This window comes from Acromyrmex echinatior, chromosome 4 (genome assembly GCF_024713525.1).
Source record: "Acromyrmex echinatior isolate Ae372 chromosome 4, ASM2471352v2, whole genome shotgun sequence".
Classification (NCBI taxonomy): domain Eukaryota; kingdom Metazoa; phylum Arthropoda; class Insecta; order Hymenoptera; family Formicidae; genus Acromyrmex; species Acromyrmex echinatior.
Window position 1 is genome coordinate 8159101 of NC_141855.1, and position 17864 is coordinate 8176964.

The 17864-nt window shown below is 36.4% G+C and overlaps 1 protein-coding gene across 3 annotated transcripts in view; it reads right to left on the reverse strand.

The window, feature by feature from the left end:
* The window catches only part of brat (tripartite motif-containing protein brain tumor), a 132628-nt gene continuing 114764 nt past the window's right edge, over window positions 1–17864 (reverse strand). For all 3 annotated transcript variants that reach the window (XM_087405449.1, XM_087405448.1, XM_087405447.1), the window contains one exon: window positions 1–17864. This exon is cut by the window's right edge and continues 15116 nt beyond it. The gene's annotated coding sequence lies outside the window, so the exon portion shown is untranslated.

The following is a 17864-nucleotide window of genomic DNA, read 5'->3' on the forward strand; positions in this document are numbered from 1 at the left end:
TTTCTTGAAGCAAACAAAATACTTTATTGTTAGATATTATAGTACAATACGTGTAGCCCGTGACACATTAAAACAGACCATTTAGTTATATCCTAAATAAATAGCCCTCTTATTCCATAACCAATCTTGATATGACCCTTCAATATCTGCCTCTGGTTTTCCCCATTTCTCTCTCTCTCTCTCTCTCTCTCTCTCTCTCTCTCTCTCTCTCTCTTATTTACTATCTTATTCTTTTCATGCTATCTTTGGTTTTAACAGAAATTATCTTTCTTTTTCTCTTTTTCTCTTCTCTCTCTCTCTCTCTCTCTCTCTCTCTCTATTTCTCTCTTTCTTTGCTTCTCTCATTCTTGGTTCCACATCTGTTTACAACGAATTAATCATCAATAGCGAATTAGTTTCGCACGTAACAAGATAGGGGGTTGCATTTGCCATGACTGGGACGAGTCTTTATTAGAAAAAATATTTCCCGCTCGGAGTGTCTTGTCTTTACATGCATATAATATCATACATGACATACGCACACATATTCATACACATACATGTACACGCACTTTCACATGCATGATTTTTATTATTTTTCGGCATTGATACTCGACTTTTCAGTACTCTTACAAATCATATTTTATATTTTCAACACGCGGAATGCATGAGAAAGGGAGAGAGAGAGAGAGAGAGAGAGAGAGAGAGAGAGAGAGAAAGAGAGAGAGAGGAAAAAAGAGAGATGGGTAAGAGAAAATGAGAGAGAGCAACAAAGAATCGAACAAATTTATCGTTGATCCACTTTACCGTTTACTATTTTCAAAATTCTTTCGTATTCCTCGTGGCTCTCTCAAGTTTTCTATCCTCAATATAAGTCGAAGCACACATGAGCGCTTCTCTCGTCATTCGCTACCACGAGCTTTGGCTCTCATGTCTGCGTAACAGAAGGACAAGAATCGCGAAGCTTCTTGACATTCTTGACAATTTCGATTCCGAGTAATTTGCAAAAATCAAATTTTGGTTGCATCGACTTGCGACTCTCGATGCGATTCAACTAATTTTGAGCTTGGACTTTCATTTCAAGCTCCTTCCGAATAAATCATCTTGATAAATAATTATTGCTTTTCTCAAAAGAAAGAAGACGCATTCGATTGGAACAAAATTGGAGATTCGATATTTTGCGAGAGATCACATTTCTATTTCATCAATCATTCGCGATTCTCTTCGAGGGGTTCGACTGAAAAAAGTCGCACAACCTACATATATAGACACGTATATATATGTACGTATGTGTGTGTGTGTGTGAGACTCGCGTATTGTTATTACTTCCTTGTTTTGTATTCTGGTTGTTTCTTTTTTTTTATCATTTTATACGGGGGTACGTACGTATAATTGCTACAAATATAAGTCACAGGCCAACATTTCGTAGTACAACACAGCACAATCATTGTCGCATCTCATTATATTTTTTTTCTCCATTTTTTTTCCATTTTCTCCCTTTTTCCTCACGTTCGATAGGTTTTCACATCATTAATATTACAGAGAGTATCAAGTTTAAATCATATAATCGTAGTAATATATATATAATATATATAATATATATATAATATTAAAATTGACGAGATATATTCTCTATTGACTAGGCACACTTAGTTCATAACAAGAAAAAAATTGTCTCTCTCTCGCTCGCACTCACTCGTATCCGATTCTTCTTCACTCCGCCGTCCCTTTACCGCGATCTTTATCAACTTGGATAACTTTGCAAGATTTTTTGCTTTATTTTCATCTCTTATCTTTCGCCACAGGTAATAACAGATACGGGGCTCGAAAACCAAAAAAAAAAAAGAAAGGAAGAAAGAAAAGAAGTTAGAACAAGAGGTTTAATCTTAACCTTTATTTTTCCTTACAAATCTTACGGGTTTCGATTAAGCACCTCTTTACTTAATAGCAACAACTTCCTTATCAACATAACGGACGTGATTTTCGAGCCCCGATGATGGGCACTGTTAAAGTACCTTCCGCAAACACGCGTGTGTGGCCTCCTTTTAATAACTTAACAAATATCATAAAACTTTGCTTCAATCTGGTTGCTCTCTCTCTCTCTCTCTCTCTCTCTCTCTCTCTCTCTCTCGCTCTCTCCTTCTTTCTCTCTCTTTCTCTCTTATGTTTTCTCGATCAGACGTTATCGCTTACACTCATACATGCATATACACACATCATATATATCAGTAGTAAATATTATCATCCCTTATCGTGATATTATGGAAAAATAGAAACTTCTGACAATAAAAACCAAACAAACATGAATCGGCGACCGAGGGGGGGGGGGGGTTTACGAACAAGGGGTTGCGGATGTTGCACCGATCTGTTGCGTCACCGTCACAAAAAACCCTTCTCAACCTTCTCTACGTGCCGTATCCGCGATATCGAAAATTTACTTCCTCCTCGTTCAAACCCGTACACGCGAGCACGTACCGTAATGCGAACGTAATGCACGTACCGTTCTACCAACAACGTCACCGTCGCGAGCAAAATCTGACGTATACTTGAGAGCTTTGTTTTTTATTTCTTAGTCGTTTCTAAGAGAGAGAGAGTTTCCTGATATATACGAGATTTTCGGAGTAACCTTCGCAGCTTTAATCCCCGATAGCTGCTTTCTGCTTTTAGTATTGAAAGTCCTTAGCGTTGAATGGAATCTCAACAAAAAGTTTTATTTCACGCGTCGAAATTGTCCAATACACTTATTGAAAGCGACCTCTCTAAGAGAAAAATATATATTTATAGGTTCTCATTTTTTTTCTTTTTCTAGCTCACCTCCCCCCCCTCCCTCTCTCTCTCTCTCTCTCTCTCTCTCTTTCTCTCTCTCTTTTTCATTCTCTCAGGTATACGCCTAACATCGTTAGTAACAAAAATACATTTGAGGGCGGTCGATCTTCTCGCGATTGAGGAAGAATTGAACCAATTCCAAGCGCGCACGTACACGTATACATATATATCGCCCCCCGAATATATACTCTCTCCTCGTTACACCGCAAAAACCGCACACGTACAAACGACCAAGTTAATAAAATAATTATTTCAACTGGAAAACCCTTTATACAGATTTACAGCCGTTTCTCATATCGATTATGCAGAACGAGACGTAACGCCGCTTCGCGATTTAAAAGTCAGTGTAATCACCAAATTGTCACGAATACTATCCATAGTGTCGTTCCCCCTTCGCGACGTTATCAAACAGGAAGCTCGCCGAAGGAGCACCGACGTTATCGTCGCAAGTTTTATCGGAGTGATTGTGACGGGGTAAATGCGATATCGTCTCGTATCTATCATCCAGTAAAAAAGGAGTAACATTATTCTCGTTACTTCATATAACGCATAAAAGCGATGCATAAAATGTATATTGCATCTTTGCGCGAAGTCGTAATTTTTAAAATCAAATAAGAGGAATCTTGTATTTATAACAATATTTTTTATAATAAATTATTTACAGATTTAAAATTCTAATTAACATCAGATTATTAATATTCTTTTATAGATGCTTATTAGCAACAAAAATTATTATATTAATGATATTGTTTATCAATTTAATAAGTAATATTACTACTCTGATTCTACTTATAATTGCGTTTTAAAACCGGAAAGGATTTCGGGGCGCGGTTCGCAGAATCAGATATGTATATAAATTCACACAGAAGTATAATATTTAAGGATCCGCTTCGACTAAAATATAGAATTTCTCTTACTTAAATAGATTTCATTTTCATCTATCCAAATTCATATTATAATTGTTTTGTTGAAATGTTTTCGCAGATTCTTAGGATCTTTGGAAATTTGAGCATTTCCTTCAATTTGTATTACAAATATAAATATTTGTATTACAAAAAATATTTTACCAAAAAATACAGTTACAAAATAAAAATTATAGACAGCTGGGCGCATCTTTTAGTTTTTGTGCCTATTTAATTTTAAATTTTGTGACTTTAGCGCATTAATATTAATTGCATCGCGGTATTTATACATAATTATCATTGCAGAAAATTGCATTTGCGTTCGCCTGTCACAAACACTCCGATGACACGCCGTACACCCGATTTCCTATTCTCGTTTCTTCACGCGCGAAACATCGACCACGCGCGCATACCCCGCGCCCCCCGCGGCGCTTGTTTAACCGTTTACAGTCATCGTCATTTTTCATCATCATTTTTAATTATTATTATTTACTTATCTCCATCATTTTTTTCTCCCCCTCCACCCGTCCGCTCTCTCGCTCTCATTCTCTCAGTTCCTCACACGTTCTCACAACATCATCCGCGCGTACACGTAAATTTGATTTCTCGAAGTAGCCGCGATCAGCTTACGTTCTACTTCACTTCTTTTGATAATACATGTATATACATATTACAAACGTGTACGTATAGATACTCGTGTACGCGTGTTCGTGATTAATATATGTATATACGCAATTAATGTAGATACTATTCGTACAAATTCGCGGATTTCTCGCAAGATCCGTACGTGTGTGTGTACGTGTGTTTGTATTGTAAAGATAAGTTGTAATCATTTTACGTTACGTACATTGTATGCAAGACATCGACGGCTTACATTGTCGACCGATTGATGTGTGGAATGTACGAATGGTCGATCGCCGATGGCGAATGAAATACCAATATCTTTTTGACTTCCATTATTCTACACCCGGAAGGAGCGGTGAGAAAATGAAGAGTCCCTGTATGTATTGTTCACTTGTTTCCAACTTTGTGCCAAAATATCGCACGTATTTGTCGTGTACCTTTGTGTGTGTGTGTGTGTGTGTGTGTATGTGCGTGCATGCGTGTATGTGCGTGTGTATGCGCACGTATGTGTTGGTGTGTGTGCATTTCCTTTGGCCGATCATTAACGCTAAGACTTAACAACGCCAGATAAACGCGATATAAAAGAATTGTCCACGCCGTTCGAGACTGAACTTCGAGTTTATTATTTTGCACATTGATTAATAACCGTTTTTTCTTTTGTGTGTCTGGTGCGACCGCTCGAAGAAAGAGTACCGCGCTCGGGGGCCCGACGTCGCTCTCCTCCCATTTTATTTTCCACGCGATCTCGAGCCACTGCGCCTTCCCTCTTTCTCCCCTTCTTACCACCCCCTCATGGAAATTGCGTACGTGTGTCTCGTGCGAAATTAGTCGTAACAAGTGCCATGGCTCTGTGGAGAACGCGTCGGTGTGCACCATCTCGCTCCATTATACACAAAAATACGAACTTTTTGTGGATTCGCAGAGAGAGACTTGTATATTTTTTTGATTTAATAAGAGTAAACATCATCTTAATCGCGTCAATGAAAGCCACGGGGATCGTTAATCGCCGTAAATACTGCTCGGCGGAAACCGTGGTCGCATTATAATATTGTTAGTAAGAATTTATTAGTTATTATAATATTATTGTAGCAGCATGATAGTTAATATTAGTTCACCGTCGTCCAATTGGACTGACCTCATTTGACGCGGAAGGTCCTTAGGAAAATCTGATAGAGCTTAATGATCCACTTGACATTCGTACAAATGCGATAATGCATATTTCGCATCGAACGAGGACTCTTTTTTGCAGTATAAAAATAAATTCTAATAGATTGCTTTAGTCTTAGTGAAAGAATTTTTTCGTCGTACTGCACGAAAAATTCCGAGTAGCTCTTTTGGAAATCGCGAGAAATTATTTCGGTAGAGCCGATATCCATACCGAGTCAGATCGAACAGACGTATCTTTCTCCCTTTTTATTTCTTTCGCTTTTTTTCAACCGACAGACTATCGTCGGGGACCAGGCGCGGCATACGAGCGTAATAAATCGGCCGAATAAATTCGATCTGATACGGTTTTGTGCATACGTAGTTTTAGAGTCTTAATTACGTCCGCATTTTTGCGCACAGAGCTGAGCGAACGAAAAGGAATACATTACAACTCGACCAGCAAGAAAAGGAAATCTTAAACGCAACGCAAATTTTTCCATTCCGCTTTTTCGAGCTAATAGACGAACGGTACAAAGCTAAAAAAAAAAAAAGATCGTCTTTGTGAGTTCTCAATGAACCTGTCTTTCTTGGAGATTTCTGAGCGAATCTCGATTAACAAAGCGCAATTAGCTTCATTTTCGAACGGTAATTTTCTTTCTTTTTATTTTTTTATTTTACAGACGAGGGATTTTATAAAATGGGTAACCGATTGTCCTTATATCTTCGACGTCAAAGCAACTCAGCTCTGCCCGCGATTGCGACAATGGCTGCATTCAGCAGAGAAAGCAATTTTACAACTGTTGTAAAATTCTTTTATGTGATTGGTTTATACATTTAGAATCAGAGAGGAAAAAAAGCGAGACCAATTATATTAAAAAACTTTACAACAGGTGGAAAGCTGCTTTCTCTGCTGAACGCAGCTACTGTGATTTTTCTTGAAGTGCGACCCGAAGTAATATGTGCACGAGATTTGAAATCGGTACATTAAGAATCACATTTGATTGAATCAACTAATCTTTTGTTTATTATGCAATAAAATAATTGAAGCAAAAAGTCGATTATTGTAATATTTTATTTCTTTCTGATAACATAAGTAAAATGTTAGAATTTTATTGTATCAATCAAAGATTTGTTTGCCTAAACAAGAGATTAGTTGATTCAACCAAATGAGATTCTCAGTATATAATTTCGATAATTCAATTTCTTAAATATATCGTGACTAGAAGAAGAAGACGCTTCATCCTCGTTATTTTTACTGCGACGAACGGACATAGGGGTTGTTTTCGTCTTTTCTGTGAAACGCCAAGATCCGAACTTACCGAAATTACCATACATCGATTCAAAATCTCGCGAGTGTTATCGCGTGTATTTTTGTAGACCACAGCAGTACGAATAAAGGCTGATCGTCGGGAATAAAAAAGATAGACCGAATCGTCTACGTGAAAACGAGCGACGCAGTTTATTGTAGTAATCACGAAGTGCAACGCGAGCCCCGCTCTCCCTTTTAATCCAAAAAACATGTCTCTATCTTCCTCTTCCGTTTCCTATGACTTTCCTCTTTTTTTCTTTTTTTAAAAAATTTTGTCGCATTTTATCACCTCCTCGTCCTCGTTCTACCACAAGCACGAAACATCGCTTGGTCGATTAGCTTACGAGTCAACGTACAAATATAATTAGAAAAATATAATTGGTAGAAGAATATAGAGATAGAGTTAGAATCAATCGTTATTATGTCTTTTTTCTTTTTTTTTTCATCTTTTTTATCGATTACGCCTCGATAATATCCCTACTCTCCGTCTCGCGCCCTTTCCCATCCATTTTTCACATCCCTAAGAATCACTCTCGGGAGTTTTGCTTTCTGCGAGTAACTTTCAAACGTACGTCTCCCCTGCGAGAGAAAAACTAATTCACCTCGCGAAGGCAAAACTCTTGGCTGCACACGCTCGATCCTTTCGCCGAAGCGTCAAACTCGCGCGACGAAAAACACCTACGTGGCATTGTATTTAAAAAAATGCAGATTCTCATCATTTTCTGTCGTCCAATCCCTCTATCTCGTTCACGCGTAACATTCCTCATGCGATTTACTTGCTTCATGTGTATTATTGTCATGAAGCAATTTTCTCTCGTCTTTTCCCTCATTTTTTCCTCTTTTTTCTTAAGAAACGAGAATCGTGTACGCTTGTCACGTCTTTTTTAGAAGTCACACGAATACATATGAACGTTCAGTCTTAAAGGATGGATGAGAAGATGTGCAAGGTGGTGCGACTCCCAAGAGATACGACCTTTCTCAAGGCGATTTTCTCAAATTCTCCCTTTTCCTTCTCTTTCTTGTATTGCTCCGCCTGAAGCAAATATTTCTTTGTACCGGTACTAACTTTCGCAGATATATCACCTCGTATGAATATCCGATGGATATTTTTGGATATACAAAATTTTTGGATATGCAAAATTATATAAAAAAAGTAACGTGAAACTATTTTCTTCGAGGAAGCGTACGATTTCTCTTCTTTTTCCGATCACGATCGTTTCTTCGAAACTCAATAATTTCCTCCCCCTCTTCCGTCAATTATTTTCATCTGATGATAATAGCGAAGAGCGCAGAGACGTAAAAGAGGGATACTAATGCCGCGGGGAGAATATGAATGGTGCGTGTGAAAATGTGCATGCAAAATGTTCTTTACACAATCTCCCTGCGAAAGTAGTAGTTACGATAACGGCGATTTCTTTATACAACAGTTATAATGTGTGATCGTGTTGAATGTTGTGCGCACATAGCATAATCGATATACATGTATGTGTCTTTCATTGTGTGCTGCTTACGTTAATTCTTCTTTCTCTCTCTTCCTCCCGCCCTTATTCACCCACCCTCTATTCTCGTGTGCGTAAAATATGTGTGCGTGTCGTGAGTCCTCGATCTAAATGTCGGAGAGAAATGTCTTATTATTTTCTCTCTCTCTCTCTCTCTCTCTCCCTCCCCTTCTCTCTTTCTCTCCTCTTCTTTCTCCTCAAATCTTTCGGTTCTACCAAGTCAACGGATTTCAGTCCTGGCCTTTAACTACCCCTCGCTCCTCTCGGTGCCTTTCCGTAGAAAGATTCCTATCTGCGTTTGCTTAACACTAGAACGTCCGGTCGTTTCTCGATCGAATGCCACTCTTCCAGAACTTGCCATACGCAATCAAATCGGAAACCGAGTCGCGAGCACTGAATAATGTATAAGCAAGAGCAATAACTTCGCGACTTGATACACGCCGCATTTGCGGATGTCTATATACACGTCGTAGAACGCATACATGACATTCTTTCAAAATATGTCATATTAAGTAAGAAGAAGAAAAAAAAGTTTTTTTTTTATGAAAAAGTGACATTTTTACATATGAAATTCTGAATGATGCTCAATTTGTCTCTGAATATATCAAGAAAAAAATATACTTGTTGGCACTAAAAGACACATTGACTTTTCAATTGCTTTTCAATTGCTTAATACAAACGTATACAGGAAAGCACTAAGTGTAGCATTGTGCACAACTCAGTTGGAATAGAATGTGCATGCCGTGCATGATTTCGGATTCGGAGAGTTAAGTTAAATATAGCTTTTCCCGTATTGAATAAAGAAAAAGTAAAAATACCAACTATCCAACGTCTTCTAATTTCATTTCTAATCGCCGCAATTAGTAACATATAAATAACTGTTACCAGAATGCACAAGTCAAGAGAAATAAATCTATTTTCGAGAAAATAGATAATGGATCTTAATTAGAGTGAATTTATATACATATCCAATTCTGCAAACCACGCTCCGAAATCTTATTCTTGAAATCATGAATAGAACTAGAGTCACAGTAACATACATTAAACTGAGCATTTAATAATTTTAGAAAACACAAGTATCTTTACACTAATAGCTCTGTATATGGATGTGTAGTTGTGGATAATTACGACAATTAGAACACAGCTTGTGTCGCCGCGTGCACGAAAGCGTCTGATAGTGATTTTATAATTGAAAAGCATCCATGTTCTCTTTACAATATCTCTCCCCGAGGTATATCATTAAATCTTATAGTTAAATGAAATCGTTGGTGAACAAACTGTTCACCTCCGGGTGTTCTAGTGTTAACAAATTTCAATTTTCCAAACCGTGGTTCTCTAAATCAGCGTGAGAATCACGAGGGGATGCCGTTACGCAAAACAAAGATGCTCGCTGTTGTGCGACACGCGCGATGTGTATGCAGTAGAAAAATAAATTTTCTCAAATGTTTAATAATGATGATACTATAAAATGCTTCTTAACACGTGCCATTGCTACAGAGACAATTTTATTATTTTTTTCCACCGTGTTACCATTTATAATTTTCATCAAAACAATTTATACTTTTGGTTATTACATACGAACCGTTGTAGAGCGATCATCTATCACGTTGTATCACATTTAACAAAATATTTATATTTCGTTAGATATAATCCGTATATTTTTTTATCGAATAAAAAGGAAGAAAAAAAACGGCTCGTATAGATATTCGTTCTTGATGTGTTTGACTTCCAGAATCATCCCTGAAATATTTAGCGCGCGTTAAAAAGCATCTCGTATATCGATAAGACCAACATTCAACGAGACAAAAATACGAGACCCTTTTCTCTCCATTGGCCCTTCGGCGACCATCTTTGGCGAGGGACTCACGACCGAACGAGAGGGGTATGCAGGGAACGGTACGTATCTGTGATACTTCCGCCACGCTTTGAATCCAGAGGGCCATTCTCTCTCATATACGCTCTCGTGAAGGGTTATAATAATAGGTGCGTCGAAATAATCGCTACGCTACGACTCACTATTGCTAATCTACACGCGTGACTGCGGTCGACCCTGAGGTGGACCCCGCCTATAATACCTATCGACAAGAAGAGAAAAACCGAATGGCTACCTTATGTCCTTATTTAATAAAGAGATCTCTACAACGGGTACCCCCCTGGCACGGAGTACTCGACTACATGTAGCTTACTACGAGCGCTTTTACTACACGACTGGCCTAAATCCTACAAAGGTATACGCGCGATCGTAACGTCGCCGGAGGAAAATAGTTATTGATTCGATCGCGTTATTACGAGATAACAGACCGCATTCTCGGCACGCCTTTTAGCGCTAAACGCATTTGACCGCTCAATTCTTAAAGATATACTTATATTTATCCAAGATGTACTTATTGTAACATTTTACTCCAAGTTTGCGAACTTGTTAATTTAGTTATATCATTATCACTTATTCGCTTATTAATTTCCGTTAAATGTTTTACTAAACTTGAGAAAACAAGGTTTTATTAAAGAGGAGTTTCATTATTAAGACTTGCGAATACTTCATTTTCGTAGCTTGGAAAAGTCTTTTTTTGGATCTATAAATTACCTCGTTATAGTGTTTGATTCTTTCTAATCTGATCTTACTAATTTTGAACGTGAATCCTTATATTAACAAGTAAACGAAGCTTGAAAGCCGCATTTAGCGCTAAAACACGGCAAAGAAAACACAGAGTGCTGTATTTTCTCGAGAGACATTTAAATCCCGATTGTAAATTGCATTAGGCTTCTTGACGAATCGCGAAGTCTTGTACGAGTTAATTCTACACCCCCCAAACTAGGGCGAAAAAATATTAGATTGTATTCCAGCGGAGATAACTTCACACTTTTAGTAAATACAAAGATTTATAATATTATTTAATATCAAAGTAAAAAAAATTCGTTTCAATTTACAAATACTGGCGAAGCATTATTTATCAATTACTTCTTTTGATATCGATTGATGTCGCATTAAGTCTCTTGTCCTTTTTTTATACGTTATAAAACAGTGTTACCTACTAGTGCTTTTTACGATGTTTATTGTGCGTGGCAAGATTAAAAAACGAGAAACGACGAATATATATGTATTGGTCGAACAATATCCGAAATAACTATCGGTAAAACGGTGATTACGCAACATTAACTTGATTAATCAGCACTCGCGTCATCGCGTTTAATCCCTTAACTCTCATATTCTCCTGGTAAAAAAATATTTTGTATGCAGAAAAATATTCTAGTCAGAGGAATGATCAACGAATTTTTACAAGGACCGGCTTTACGCGCCGCATGTTAATAATTATCGCTTAATAGAGGACAATAAACGTTTCAGCAACAAATAGTACATTTTCCGTGTTGCTTGTGACAGCCTATCAATACGTTGCTTCATATCACGGCTTCAATAATACACTCTTCTATTGAACAGTGTGGCTATCAGCGTATCGATAAGATATATCGAAATATGTTGCCTTCGATTCACTGTCGATTACAGTACGGGAGTAACTTGTATAACAGCGTCGGCAATAACTTGCAACAAATGAGTATCGCCGCTTGTTTAATAGTCAAACATTATGTCGGATTAAAAAACAGTCTCTCAAAAGTTTCGATGTCGATAAATAATGCGATACTACAGAGATAATCATCTAATACATGAGCGTAACGTGAGGAAGAAATATTTCGTCTAGAAGAATCTCTTCTATGCTTTCCGTTGCTGAGTTTTATACTTGAGACCGTTTAAGTAAAGTTCTCAACTCATCGCGAAATTGTATTGGAATTTATGACTTTCTGCAAAAGGGATCTACTCGTGATATACCGTAAGAGATTTAATTCCGCCATTCTTCTCTCGCGTACATATATATATATATAGAAACTGAGGACACGAATTATTGCATGCGAGCATTACAATTACTCTTTTTCCGCAATGACCGTAAGCTATCGTACTTCAGAAATAAAGTGAATATGTTTAATTTTTAAATAATTTCGCAGTAGCAGACACATTGCACGTACACGCACAATTTAGTAATTACGTGAGTAAATGCGTGTAAAATTGCGAATATTATTTCACCAGACCTCATGACTAAGCTATTCACGATGCACATTAGATTAGAGGTTTAGTTACACAGACTACACGTTACATATAGTCACATGTTACACATTAATTGTAATATTACGGATTTCGGGGATTTGCGGAAATTGAAGACAACATATGTATGCTATCGAACGCCCAATATAAACACGCGCTGAGTCGATTGCTGGATATCGATCTATTGACATTACCGCGATAAAGCAATGTCACATACGTAACATAATGAGCAACGAAATTTTCATAAAATAACATGAGATAGTAAAATTACTTATAAAAAATATCTCACCCAACGTCTGAAAAGTGAGATTCTAATAAATCCATTAATAAAAATTACTACCTTAATAAAAGACCTCGACTGTCTCGAAGGATTAACACATTAACCGAACAATGTAGGAACAAACAACGCTTTGTTCAACAACGTTTAAGCTCGCGCAAATATATCTTTCATGTATTCATGTACGTACAATGTAATACTGCTTTTGAAAATATTTTAGACATAAAGAAGAGATCAACATAAAGATTTTCTTTAGAAAAAAAATCTGACGAAATCGCTTGAGAATATTTAAATTATGACAATATCATATTATATAATTAATTCTTTTTCGTAGAAATTATATAATTTATGTCTGACATTTTAAATATGCAATATCGATATTCAATTTATAAATTACCTATTAATGATAATTTAGTTTATCTGTTCCGCAACAACAACAACGGATTATTGTTACTACGTAAAATAGTAATACTCAGTGCTTTTAACATCAAAACACCACAGATTATTCTTTGATTATTCGCCGCTAGGATTATTACAAATAATCGTCTATATTCAAAGCTCTCAATTCGAGCGTAATGAGAAATATGAAATTAATATATTTTCCACAAATCGAGCGAATAAAACGATATCTAGGGTTTTGCGGAAAACGCGATGTCTTCTCTTTCAACGTTCATGCGAAATCCGACCGACAGAATGTCGCACGTTCGCGTAACACAGGCCAATTAAAGCCACGAGAACTAATTCGATAAGTTTGGGGCGTATAGAAACGACGGGTCAAAGGGGAGGGTACTAACGCAGTTAAAATAGGGTGGGGATTGGAATTGATATTGTTACGGTATTGGTGTTCAGTTACAGTTTATCGTCACTCTTCCGTATGTATTCTTGCTCGCGGGGGGTTAGTTAGCAAAGCGACTATACATTATAACATCCTGACACAAGCGCGCTGCTTAATGCCGCGATACTTAAATAGGTAGCATTATTTGCGTAGATAAAAATGGAGAATGAGCACGACGTACAAACGACGGTCCTGCGGTATACGATTGTAAAATCGTACATACACACGGTCCATATTTACACCAAGCCTTTGTTGATAAGAATATCTAAGGTCCGATTAAGTTACTTCTACGAGATGTTAATCAAGCGACCGAGCGTACGATCGCACGAACGATACGCGGTACATCGTTCGTTTGAGCGTTCGATCGGAGTCAAAGGACATCGATAACTAACAGTGATGGCATACGTATAGATATTATAATGATATTGTTATGCGTCGTAACTGTCATAATAATAATGTCATAGCGATGTAAGTAAACGTGCCAATAATCGTAATTATACAAATAGTACAGTCGTACGTAATAATCGTTTACAATAGACTAGCTTTATTATTTTCTTCTTCCTCTTAGGCTGTCAATATCGCCCTTATAGACCTTATTTATGCTACTCATCGAAGCTCTCTTCCAGATTCTAAAGATCATTTATGTTGTTTCTATCATTACGTCATTCCGTATTTTTTTGGAACATCCTAGAACAGATTCTTTCTCTTTCGAAATAAAAGTAACATTTAAAATAATTTTCATGTTCACGTATTTGTCTTTCCTGATTATCAATTCTTACCAAGTGCATTTGCTAAAATATCGAATATATATTGTAAATGCCTTTCGAGAAAACTTGATAAAGAGAAAGGGCCACTAAAAGTAGCACGCAATCAAACGTATACAAAGTACGCCTCTGGAACTTCCCACTTCGCTCCATACGAATCTGCAAATGCGATAACACGAATGTTTCATACAGTGAAAATCCCCCCCGCAACATGAGCAAAACGCAGTTAATCAATAATTAAAAATTACGTACAAACATGTTATATAACATATTCGATAAATTGTTAATATCATATAGTTCGATAATTAGTCATAGTGCGTTTTCTAAAATAGCTATACGTATATGTACGTTAAATATGCACGTATATTGTTAACCATTAATCGATATATTGGCTTTCTAATTTATGTATATACCTACAAATATGATAAATACTACTATGACAAAATAATACTCTAAAAATCTTTCTCTTCCTCTCTTTCCTATTCCTCTTTCTCTCGCTGCGCGTACCCCTTTTAAAGTCATCTCTTTTAACGATTCAACTCGGTTCCTGGAGATTTACATTCTCAAGGATTTAGTTAGTTTGAACGAGCGAGACATCCTTTATCAATCTGTGCTTAAGATCTATCCCCACGCGGCCAAATTCAACGAACATCGAATAAATATCCAACACTGGAGATTAATAAAGCCATGCTATCGCATCACGTGGAGGTGGAACTTAAGTTCATCGATATTGTAGGCCGGATCTAAATCATGCCTGGTCAAGCAATGAGGAAACTGAACGAGAAATTAAATAGCTCGGCTGTAGCATCTTTTTTAATTATGAAATATTAACTGTATGCATATTGTAACAAAAATTTGCGCATGATTCACGTACATTAATGTAACAAAATTGACCAAAATTATTAACAATCACCAGATTATGATTCAACTTACAAAATGTTGAATTCGACATTATTGAAAAATAATAATTCGTGTATAGAAATCTCATAGGCATTTTTTGTTGTCAACTTTGCGATAAGACTCACTTGTTAAAGAATCGTTTTTCTCAAATTCAAGTAAAACGATTCTTCCTTGAGCTTCACTTGGTGTGAAATCTTACAAGTTTATCGCGCACGAGATTATTTATAAGTGTGGGACGTGAAAGTGAATATCGCGAGCAAACAAAGTCTTGATGTAAATTTATCAATAATTCGATGTGATTCTTTTTTATTTTACACATTCGTACGAAATATTAATCTACGATCATCTTTATCGAATGTGCACTAGGGAGAATATATCTCGGTACACAAAAATCAGTGCTGTCTCCTTATTACTTTAAAAATAAGATTGTCTGTAAATTAATTATAGTTCAATTTATCAAAACGCTTCCCCAATTGAAAACAGAATCACATGTGCTCGAAGTTTTCTCTCAGATAACAATAAAAAAACATCCATCCTTGCGTCAACGATCGATACTTGCGTCCTCCGCATATTCTATAAAAAATTCTTACGTTGTTCTATAATTCTTCAAACAATTGTACAGTCTGGCCTCTAAATCGTTACGTTAAAAATATAACTAATTCCTAATTCTAACGAATCTACGTATATGATTATCGAAATGGAATTATCAAAATGGAATCGATAAAAGCGTCGTGCTCCAACAACGTAATGTAATTTTAATGATTGTAAATTTCATTCGTTCAACTTTTTAAAACACCTATAACAATCAGACTTGTTGAATAAATTCCCTCGCGTGTCAGTTCGGTTTGATTTAGCCATCCAGTTGAAAAATTTAGTCGACACAAGTTTTCAAATTGAATATTCTGCTGCTTTTCGTGATCGCGGCTACGAAAATCTCTCAGCCTTTCGAGACTTCGAAGAATTTGTGTCCTAAGGATTGGGATTGAATTCTACAAAAGTTCTTATAGAAAAGTACTGCGCGGATATTATTTTGGAAAGAAAAGTTAAAGATTATAATAACTTTTCGAAATCGATATGTAAACTTATTTTCCCTTTTTTATCTTTAATTTATTAAATAGTAACAAATTTTAAGAAGGGAAAATGACTTTACAGATGTATTAATAAAAGATATGCTTTTAGTCAAATGTTAAATAGTAAAAAAGTGCCTCGGAAGGATTAAGTCGTATAAAAGTTCGCGCATGTTGCTCGTGAAAAACTGATCGCTTCCACATTTTTTCTATTTATCTCGTTTTTGGCTCCCTTATATTTATTTCTTTCCTTTTTTTATTTTGACTTTGATCTGTCGATCAGCTCGGAGGGAACGTTTATTCTTTCATATTGGGAATTACAACAATACGCGTAATACGTATCTTATTAGACTGTCATCTTTCTCTTGGCAGTCGCTATATTCTATATAGCTGATCTATCATTATTGGTTTGCTTTGCAAAAATAAAATTTCCAAAGAACAACTCTGATACTCTCGTTCAACGATCGTCGGCGTTTATCAGCTGAGCGTTATTATCGATCATTCACCGATCAAGCCAGCGAGAATGCGACATTTCGCGCTTCTATATTTCTCCCCTTTTTTTCCCTTTCATTTCATGCAAAAGTGTATGTCGTAACGGTACCTTCAAAACAAACTTCGGTCCCGTTGCCATAATTTCCGAGAAAGAATCGGACGTCCCGCCCGAAATCTGTCGAGTTTCCTTATGTCCTTCTCTATCCATTTTTTTTTCTTTCATTTCGTGTGAAACGAATCGCGGATTCCAGAACTGCGAATGATGCCTTTCGCGTGGTCAGTGTGGTTCCGCTCTTCTTTTGTTCAATGCGTTCTATTTGTTCCTCTCGCATCAGCGTGCATCAAAATTGAACGGTGTGCCAAGAAGAAGCGGAAGCGGTAGACGAATCGGTCGATAACCGGATACGCATTAAAAAGTACATACGTTAGGATGGTAGAAAAAAGATTTTCGCGGGATAAAAAGTTCCTTTGATGGTTCGCAAAGGCTACGTTTCACCCGTGGCTTTGATGTTCCCTAGAGTAATTGACATGTGAAGATACTTATAGTTTATACCTTTCTTTTCGCTGAACTCCCTCCCTTTTTTTTTCACTCAATTCTGTTTCCTCGCGACTCGATGCGCTCGCATAGCGATAGAAATTGATATCATGAAAAGCAATACAAAATCATAAATATATTTTGAATTAATATTTTATAAGAAAGGTAATATCTCTTATGGATTTTTAAAATCTTCAATTTCTTTATATCCTTAACAACATGAAAAAAAATCATACAAAGTATATAAAAATTGAAAAATATTTTTTCCAAACTTTGGATACTAAAAGGATTTTAATAAAATATAAAAAAAGAATTTTTTTATCATGAAAAGTAACAAGCTTCCCGGAGATATAAAATTTCCACCGCTAAACATTATCTCTCACGTGGTCGATTGACTTGCGTGAAGAGGAGAGTAGATAGATCGAAGGGACGTTTGTGACAAAAATTAATGAATTCCCAAAAAAAAATTTTTCATATAAAAACATATATAAACATATATAAACACATATAAAAATTTTTATATAGCAATTTTCTTCATTCCTTCCAATTAGATTTTTTTGTAAAAGAAGCAATGCAAAAATAATTCTTTTAATTATTTTTTATGTTTTCTCATTAT